Source organism: Triticum urartu, chromosome 4A, assembly GCF_056163025.1.
Source record: "Triticum urartu cultivar PI428250 chromosome 4A, HENAU_Tu73, whole genome shotgun sequence".
Lineage (NCBI taxonomy): Eukaryota > Viridiplantae > Streptophyta > Magnoliopsida > Poales > Poaceae > Triticum > Triticum urartu.
Genome location: NC_141876.1, coordinates 317,922,767 through 317,933,328, shown reverse-complemented (window position 1 = coordinate 317,933,328; position 10,562 = coordinate 317,922,767).

Here is a 10,562-nt window from a genome sequence, read left to right as displayed (position 1 = left end):
CCTCCTTTCCTCTTTGGTGCAAAGGGAGCAAGCGCAGCCGCGGAGTACCGAGGCATCAGGCAAAGGTTGCCATTTCGGTGCAACAAGACCAAGACCAGGAGGACTGCAAGACGGAGGTCATCGTGGAGCCCAAGACGGCGTCACCACCAGAGCTTTGTGCAGGCGAAGACTACTTTTGTTAGGATAGCTGGTACTAGCTATCCCCCTTCAAATTAGCCCGCCATTGTTGGCTCCCTTACCGCTCGATATTTGGGAAGAGGACCAGGGACTCTATAAATAGGACTAGCCACCCCCAGGGGAGAGGTGCATCAACAATCAGAGAGAGAGAGAGAAGGGTGACTGAAATCCTCCCAGCAGTTCATCGCCCCAGCCAAGAACGGACCCTCGCGAGGCTGTTCTTCCTTGTATTGTTCATCATCATCAGCCCAAGAGGCAATCCACCACACCACACACTGGAGTAGGGTATTACACCACAACGGTGGCCCGAACCAGTATAAACCCTGTGTCTCTTGTGTTGTTCTTCCCATAGCTTAGATCTTAGCGAGGCGGAGGGGTGCAGGTAGGTAGGAGGCGAGATCTCTACGCGCACCCCAGTGTTCGAACCTTAAGGGTCTGCCGGAACCCAAAATCCGACATTTGGCGCGCCAGGTAGGGGTGCGCCGGAACCCACCTTCTACCGCTTCGTGCCCTGTCGCGTCGTCATCACCATGTCCGACGACCAGGCGGGCAACCCAGATCCATGGGCGGTGTGGCCCGCTCACGCAGAGCCGCTCGCCTCGGGCGACCCCGTGCCCCAGGCAATTCGCGGTCCGTAGGGCGCTGCGGGCCGCGGGCGACGCGGACAGGCTTCGACAGCTCTCACACCGCGGCAGGCGCGGTTGGCAGCAAGGGCCTCCAATCACGCCGCGACCACGACACCGTACACCCGCCGAGAGCAGGCGAACTCGAGGGCCGCGCTCACGGTGGCCCGAGAGCTGCTGCAGTGCAGGCTGCTGGAGGGCGGCCGCGACGTGCTGCTGGAGCGGGTGCCAGAGCTCCTGGGCTTCGCCGCCTCGGGGGCTCACCCCTTCTACACCCAGCTCCCATCTGAAGCCCAGGGCGGCCCGCGCGGGGGCTCCGCGCGCGCCCGCGAGCTCCAAGGCTACTCCAACGCCAGCAAAGCTGTCAGCACCGGACCGGCGGCGGCGCTGCCCCCGCTCCCGGTCCGTGAAGAAGAAGGACTCGACGCGACCCGCGGCCCTAGTGGACAGCCACGCTGCCACCCCACGGTGGGCGCGTCAGGCAGGACCGCGTGGCACGCGGAGCACTACAGCGTGGCCTTCGGGATGACAGCGCCAGAGGAATACGTGCCCCTCATGATGGACCAAGGACACCCTCACGAGAGTGAACAAGGCTCGCTCCTCAGCCCAAGCTGGGGGGGACGAGGCACCAGAAGCTGAGCCTTTCCAGGAGCCCCGGGACGGTCCCACTCGCCACGCTGGAGGCAACGATTATCGGGTACCGCTAATTCTTCAGGAGCAGGCATACGCTAACCATGGATCGCAGGAGGTGCAGGTCGCCACAGCGAGCAGCTGCCCCGCTCCCACAGTCTCCTACCCCTCGGGAGGAGGGCGCAGGGGGCTGCAGGAGAGAGGCCGAGATCCGACATCACCACCGTGGCGTTCGGAGCAAGGTGTTCTCAGGAGGTAGGCCCTCTGCTGGGGAGGTGCCTCAGGGCCTGCCCCTGGCGGAGGACCCGTGGTCGTCGGGGGAACCGCTGGTGACCGCTCTACCCCATTGGCGGCGTCCTGGTTTCCGGTCGTCGTTGATGGCACTAGAGTGTGGCGCAAGGCGGGGCCCTCATCTGGCGATATGAAGCAAGGCCAGTACCTGTGAAGAAGGCCCAATGCCTGTGAAGCTCGCCGCCCCATGACACTCTCACGTAATAATGAGTGGGGCTGTACACGCCCCGGAGTCTCAGGGGTGCCGGCCTCAGGTCCTGGGGCTCCCTCCCACGCCCAGTGGCAGCACTTAGCTCCGCGCTGGTGAGAAGACGTCCAAGACTAGATTAGGTGCCGGACGCGGCCTTTTTTCTGCTTTCGTTGCTTTTCCCTTTGGTTGTCGCTTTCCCCCGCTGGATTCAAGTTGGATTCGAATTTGAGATTTGCGTGTGTTCGGGGAAGGGGTGCTTAGTCTCGTTCGAGCAATTTCTCGCGTTTTGGTTACCACTTCGCCTCAGCTGCCTCCCCTCGTGAGCCCCTCGCGAGCCGGGTCAGGCCTAGCTTGCGCGCAGCCCAGACTACCGCCACCGCGTCCTCTCAGGAGGGTGTTTAACTGCAGGTCCTACGGATCGAATCAGGGAACACTCGGGACACCACAACCTCCCACAGGCTACCTCAGGGCCAGCACGGGACAAAGGTAAACTAGCCGACCAGCGCGTCGCTTAAGCCAACCACTTGGCGCGGGCGCATGGGCAATGTAGCGTCTACTAATACGATGAACACAAGTTTTACATGAGGGGCTCCCCCTCCAAAATGCTCTCACAGCCATCAGGGCAAAACCTGAGTTCTATTCATGCAGGGTAAGGAAGCAGGAACGATGCACAATCAGTCGGATAAATCCCCCAATGCGTCCTCAAGAGCACCACCTGAGCCGTTGCTGGCGTCGCTGAACTCGCCATCGCTGTCCGCGTCGCCGCCAGCGGCGTCTGGGCCGTTCACCACACCGCCCTCGTCGGCAGCTACGATCACGCCGTCGTTGTCTGAAGCGAAGGCCCTGATAAGAGCATCCACATTGTCTTCCACCCAGTGCGCCAGGTCGCCTCGGACGGCCTAGGGGACTGGGGTGATGGCGGCGTCGAAATCGAAGTGGGGATCCATGTTCTGGAGATGGCTGAAGATGCGAGAAAAGGCATGCCCGAGCAGGGCGTGGCTCCTCTCCTCCACCAATCTGTCAGCCTTGACCGACCGTGCCTCCAGCTGCGTCACCACGTCAGTGAAGAACTGAAGATTGCCGGCGTAGTTGACTGCATGCGGCTCGCCAACAGCCGCCTCGCAGATGTTTCCCAAGGCTGTGTTGGCTCTCTCCCGGAGCGTGGTGAGCATGGGGCCGTGCTCATGCTCCAGGATCCGCTGCTGACGTATCTCATCCGCATTCTGGCGCGCGACGGCCTCAGCCTCCTCCACTCGCTGGCGAAGAAGGAGCACCTCAGCCTGGGAGGTGGTTAACTCACCTTGCGCTACCTCAAGGGCGGCCCGGAAAGCATCGGCCCGCCGTGTCGCCTCCTCTAGCTTGGCTCTCAAGGCGGCAGTCCTGCCTTCAGCCTCGGCCCGGATCAACCCCGGCTTCTCCTCGAACTCGTGCTCGAGGTTCAAATGCGCCATCGCCACCCGACGTCCGACCTCCTCCAGGACACGGGGTTCCTGTGCAGCAACATCATCCTCCGCCTGCGTCACCAAGCGCTCCCTCGTCTCCAGACGCTCGTACTCGCAGGTACGTTCGGCGGCTTCCAGCGTCAGCGCCTCCTCACGCTTCTGGAGCTCTGCTGAGTCTCCAGAGGCCACCTTCATCGACGCGAGGGCTGCCTCGCGCAGCTCCACCTGCTCCTCCAGTGAGTGGCACCAGGCCAGGAGCTCCCGAGCCCGCTCCTCCGCCGCCTTTCGCCGCCGGTCGGCTTCCCGGGCCTTCTCAGCGGCCCAAGATCGGGCCTCCCGAGAGGCCACCAGCGACGCCTTGGCCTCTGCGTCGTCAAGATCGCGCTGACGGTGCACAAGGGCGATAGCGCCCTCCAGCTCGCGCCTCTCTGCGGCCAGGCGCAGGCCCTCGGCCTCAAGGCACGCGTCTTCATCAGCAAGCTCCTCACCAAGCAGGCTTACTGCGTCAGCCGCCCTTCGAAGGAATCCTTGGCGGAGAGCGCGACGCCCCCGAGCGCGCTCGAGCACGTCTTCCACACCATCATATGCCCCAAGCAAGCGCCGGGGGCCACGAATCAGCACTCCCCCTCTGGGCTGGGGGCTGGGGGCTGGCACCCTCGCGACGGTCGGGCACGCCGCGCCAGAAGCCCGACCTGGAGCCAACCCGTCCCCAAGTGAAGAGCGCAAGGAGCGCCTCAGCCAATCGCAGTCCACGACCAGGCGAGAAGCTCACGGCAGGCTGGCTATGCCACGAGAAGGCCTGCGGAAGAGGATCGCGAGGTGCGCAGGGCCACGATGCGCCTCGGGACGGTCCGCCTCTTCGATCGCCCTCACCACAAGGGCTCCGCTGCTCGGGGCGCTTGAGGACGATGGAGGGGGCGAAGCCAAGGGGGGCAGCACCTCAGCCATCTCCGCAAGCTCGGCTGGAAGGGGCCTGTGGAGCAAGGTTCAGTAAAAGCAACAGAAGGATCGGGAGCTGGGAAAGGAGAAGGCTTACTCATCAGTGGCGAAGTACTTCCTACGCTTCAGCAAGCGACAAGGGTAATCGTCGCCCAGGGCCTCCCTTCTCTTCCGGAGGGCCTCAAAGTCCACGCGGAAGTGGCCCAAGAGTTGGGCGCAGGGATCAACCTGCGACAAAGACGGAGCGTCAAGGCGATCTGCGTCAGGGGCGCCTGCCTGATGCGCGCTGCCAATCGCCTCGCCAAGGGAAGCAGCTGGAGCCTCAGGGGCCTCAGTCGCAGGCGCTGAGGGCAGCTGCTCGTCACCCTCAGCCTCAGCGGCACGGGCCCCGAGAGCTGCTCCCTCATGAGCATCGCCCGGCGCCGTCACCCCGCCGGGAGCCCCCTCGGCCTCTGGCACCTCATGCCTCCCTGCTCCGCCGCTCGAGGAAGAGTCGCCTTGGCCGACTGGAAGGGCAGTCACCACCACTGGGTTCTCGCGAGGCCCCTGGAGGCCGGCGGGGCGCGACCCCCACTCATCAAAGATAGGCATCTGCTTCACAAAATCGCCCCTGCTCTGGCAGAGGTACAGCAAGGCCCCTCCCTGCTGGATGCTGCCAGGGTTGGGGTCCCCAGTCAGGGTCAATAGCGCTGTCCTCAGCACTTCAGGAGTCAGGTCCTCTTCCTGGAGCCTCATACGATCATCGCGCCCGCTGAAGGCCCACATCCGGCGGGAGTGGCGTTGGAGAGGAGCAATGCGGCGTAGTAGGAACTCCTTCACGCCAAGCAACCTCAAGAACGCGAAGTGGTGCCAGACGAAGACGAGCCGGGGGCTCTCAAGCGTCTCCTGGCCCCAGCCCGAATTGGGGACAGCAGGCGAAGTTGGCTCCGATAGCAGGGTGCTGGGCACCCCTGCGTCCACATACAGCCACCGCTCATGGAACCCAGCCGCGGGAGGGGGGGGCTTGAAGTCAATCCCAGAGGCTGATGTCTCAGACGCGGCAACGAAGCTCACGCACGCCCAGCATTGGGTAGGGTCGACAAGGCGCAGCGAGAAGAAGTGGCGCAGCAAGGTAACCGAAGGAAGGATGCCCATCATAGCCTCGAAAACAAAGGTGAAGACTGAAAGGAGGGTGATGGATTCAGGACCCAGATGCATCATGTGGATCTGATAGTGGGAAAGCACGGCATTGAAGAAATCAGAAAAGGGAGGAACCAGACCCGCCCATAGGGCGTCGGCAAAATACGGGACCTCGGTGACTATCCTGTCGATGGAGAAGTGGGACGCGGGCCAGGCCGTCGTCCTCCCGCATTCGTTGAAGATAGTGGCCAGAGCCGAGCTAACCTTGCCTAAGCCCTCGGCAGGGGCCGCCAACGGCGGCGGACAAGGCGGAGGCACGGGTTTCTTCCCTCTTCCCTTCTTTGTCGGAGCCATGGCGATGGGAAGGGGGGAAGGTTCGAGATTGGGTTGAAAACAGAAGCTGGAGTTCAAGCAGAGGAAGGACAGAGGGCGCTCGAGCAACAGAAGGGGGAGCGGTTGTGTACAACTACGAGTCCGCCTAGCATGGCGCAAAATAAGGGGGGCGTGGGGGAACAGTGCCGCCCACGTCCAGTCAACCGCCACACGGCGCCCAAGGCTGCAGGCTGTTAGGGCCCGCGGCGCTTCGCTCTAGCCCTTCCGCCTCCCTGCACGGCCAACTCCGGGCGCGCCTTGGGCCCGGGGGCTACTGTCGGCGTTCTGGGAACGGGGGTCCCCAGACTTGCCTGCCTGCGGCCTGCGGCGTGGCTCAAAGGGGGGGCCAGCACGGCCCATCTTCATCAACACAGACCCCAAGACCCTCGTGAGGGGCCAAGCCTCGTGGGGCGGACGACGCGGAGCTTCCTCAGGCATGGCCTCATCAGGCTGGCTCGCGAGGAGGTAGAGAGATCAAGGCGGGGTACCTCACAAGGTGCCCGTGATGCAAGCCATGACGACCAAAGGCGCCAGGCGGGTGCCAGCCCGCGCAGTGTCCTCCTTTCCTCTTTGGTGCAAAGGGAGCAAGCGCAGCCGCGGAGTACTGAGGCATCAGGCAAAGGTTGCCATTTCGGTGCAACAAGACCAAGACCAGGAGGACTGCAAGACAGAGGTCATCGTGGAGCCCAAGACGGCATCACCACCAGAGCTTTGTGCAGGCAAAGACTACTTTTGTCAGGATAGCTGGTACTAGCTGTCCCCCTTCAAATTAGCCCGCCATTGTTGGCTCCCTTCCGGCTCAATATTTGAGAAGAGGACCAGGGCCTCTATAAATAGGACTAGCCACCCCCAGGGGAGAGGGGCATCAACAATCGGAGAGAGAGAGAGAGAGAAGGGTGACTGAACTCCTCCCAGCAGTTCATCGCCCCAGCCAAGAACGGACCCTCGTGAGGCTGTTCTTCCTTGTATTGTTCATCATCATCAGCCCAAGAGGCAATCCACCACACCACACACTGGAGTAGGGTATTACACCACAATGGTGGCCCGAACCAGTATAAACCCTGTGTCTCTTGTGTTGTTCTTCCCATAGCTTAGATCTTAGCGAGGCGGAGGGGTGTAGGTAGGTAGGAGGCGAGATCTCCGCGCGCACCCCAGTGTTCAAACCTTAAGGGTCTGCCGGAACCCGAAATCTGACAGATGGAAATGAGGCCTGGCGTACCGCAGAACGGAGGAAACGGCCTTGTGTTCAACCGGCCACGTTCGAAACGGGATCCTGTTCATCGGGAGGGGTCTGGTGTACCGCAAAACAGAGGAAATGGACCTCCTACGGTCGAAACGGGGGTCCTATTGATCGGGAGGGGTGTGGCGTACCGCAAAACGGAGGAAATAGACTTGTGTTGGAGCGCTACGGTCGAAACGGGGGTCCTGTTCATCGGGAGGGGTGTGGCGTACCGCAAAACAGGACTCCACGGGATACTATTCATCTCCACCGTAGACCCCCTCCAGCCTCCACGGGCTCCTATTCATCCAGCCTCCACCGCGTGCTACTCCACCGGCTACTGTTCAACCAGCCCTCTCCACGGGCTCCTGTTCAACCACCCCTCCACGGTCTACTGTTCATCCTTCCCTCCACCGTCTACTATTCATCCTACCCTCCATGGGGTGGTCCTGTTCATCCTACCCTCCACGGGGTCCTGTTCATCCAGCCCCAACCGGCTCGATCGATCGGGGTACTGTTCATCCAGAGGCCACACCACGGGGTCCTGTTCATCCACCCCCACCGGGAACTGTTCATCCAACCCCACTCCCCCCCCCCCGCAACGCTCACTGTTCATCGAGAGGCAGCATCGATCGGCTTTAGTTAGCATCAGTAGCGAAGGAATTGCTCGATCGGGTTCAGTTAACAGCCATCGATCGATCACTCGGGTTCAGTAACGCGTAGCCTGCAGTGCAATCACTCGGGTTCAGTTTAGAGCCCAACACCTTACTCGGGTTCAGTTAGATCCCAACGCCTCGCACACACGCGCGTACGTACGAGAGAAACGTGCATCACTCGGCCCCCACCACCCACCGTAACCGGGGACTCCCCGATATTTTCCGCGCCCTGGCTTCTACCACGGTTTTTTCCGTCATGGACGGCCCAAAGAATGTCATGCAGCTGCATCTCCGGCCAGCCCAGGACAAAAAGCCAATTTTCTGTCATGATTTTTTGTCATGGAAGTAGGACCCCACCACATCTATGATGATACCGGGTTTTGTCACAATTATCGTCATAGAAGTGTCATAGGTATGACAAAAAAAATTCTTTTGGCCCAAAATGTCACGGATGTGTCTTTTTTTGTAGTGTAGGCCTGTAGTAGTGTCCAAAACTGCATGTAGGCACTAACACGTTTTCTTCTTTTGCAGATAAGATTAGGACCATTGGTGGATAATATGATACAATATAACAATCACATCGAATGCCTAGCTCTGCATCCCTCGGAAATTACTTTGAACTCCTATCGAGGGACCTTACCGGAGATTATATCCGCCAGGTTCTTTGTTTTGAGAGCATAGGTGCTGAAGGTAATGAGTTTTGCCCTACATTTATTTCACAAAAATGAATGGTTTGTTGATCAGCGCCGGCGCCTGCTGCAAAATGGAATAGGCTCTGAAAATGCTGAATTTCAATTTGGAACTTCAGATGGCAGAGTAATCGGAAGTCATCGTGTCGACCCCATACATGACTTCTCAATGGCTGACCCCTTTGCAAAAATTATGAGGTTTCGAAACTAGACTTAGAAGTGGTAATATTAGTTTGAACCTCTCTGATATCCATGTTCAGCAGATCAGTGCAAGCGTTTGCAGCTAATGAGCTGAATTTCATTTCTAATATCAGTTTGAACCTTGTAATCTTCAAATTTGAGCCATATAACTATGGAATTTGAACCTTGTAATATTTCGAGCTTTTGTGGTACAATCGTTGAAATGGCATCGTATGAGACTCATATATTGGTAGCACTATTTTGAACTTAATATGCAATGGTCTTAGATTTTATTTACCATTCTCGAATATGTTTAGCTTGTTGGTCTCACAGCACACGATCTGTATAACTAACTCGACTGCGATCTTCGACATTATTGCACACAGTTGGTTTCTTCAACCATGTGCCTTGTAGAGCACAGAATTAATTATCGCACTCAAGTTTCCATCATCACCCTTCTATGTAACTTTGACCTCATCACCCACGGGTAAAATTATGATCGAAGTCATTCCACACACTTTGTTTTTACAAAGCTTTTTGCCAATAAACGCCAATGATGTGTCCCTCTTCTAGCCGAGGTGTGGCCAAACTAGCCGAGCGGGAAGGCCAGCGAGGGAACAGGCTCACCGATGATACATTTGGCACCTCTTCAAGCCCACGCGTGGTCAAACGAAACGTGTGCAGTGCGGTGTTGTCAAGCGTGCACTGGAATCCTCCGCTATGAACGTCGTGACAAGACGTGACGATTACAGGTCAGCCGGCCCCCATTTATTACAGCGGTGATACGTCTCCGTCATATCTATAATTGTTCATTGTTTCATGTCAATATTATACAAGTTTTACATACTTTTGGCAACTTTTTATATGATTTATTGGACTAACCTACTGATCCAGTGCCAAGTGCCAGTTCCTGTTTTCTGTATGTTTTTCTATTGCAGAGTATCCATATCAAATGAAGTCCAGATGCAATGAAATTTTACGGAGAATTATTTTGGAATATTTGTGATTTTTAGGAGTTGGAATCACCGCAAACTGAGGCCCACATAGGGCACAATACACCAGGGTGAGCCAAAGGCCCCTGGCGCGTGGTGGTGAGTTGTGCCCACCTCATACGTCGGTTGGACCTCTACTTCGGGTGCAAGGAAGCTTATATCCGGAAAAAAATCATGTTAAAATCTCAGCACAAATAGAGTTACGGATCTCCAGGAATATAAGGAACGACTTTCGGCCAGATTTGGGGAACGCGAAATAGAAGAGAATAGAGAGGTAGATCCAATCTCGGAGAGGCTCTCGCCCCTCCCATGCCATGGAAGCCAAGGACCAGACGGGAAATCCTTCTCCCGCATAGGGAGGAGGCCAAGGAAGAAGAAGAAGGAGGGGAGCTCTCTCCCCCTCGCTTCCGGTTGCGTTGGAGTGCCACCGGGGCAACGATCGGGACGGCGATCTACATCAACAATCTTGCTACCGTCAACACAAACTCTCTCTCTCCCTCTATGCAGCGGTGTAACACCTCTTCTCCCTAATGTAATCTCTGCATAAACATGGTGCTCAACTCCATATATTATTTCCCAATGATCTATGGTTATCCTATGATGTTTGAGTAGATCTGTTTTGTCCTGTGGATTAATCGCGATCTTGGTTGGTATGATTGTATATTTTATTTATGGTGCTGTCCTACGGTGCCCTCCATCTCGCGCAAACGTGAGGGGCCCTCTCTATAGGGTGTTGCAATATGTTCATGGTTTGCTTATTGTTAGTGTTGCGGGAGTGACCGAAACTTAAACGCAGATAGGTGGGCTATGGCGTATGGGAATAAAGAGGACTTGATACTTAATGCTATGGTTGGGTTTCACGACCTTAATGATCTTTACTAGTTGCGGATTCTTGCTAGAGTTCCAATCACAAGTGCATATGATCCAAGTAGAGAAAGTATGCTAGCTCATGCCTCTCCCTCATATAAAATTTCAAGAATGATTACCGGTACTTGTTATCGATTGCCTAGGGACAAATGACTTTCTAATTGACAAAAGCTATC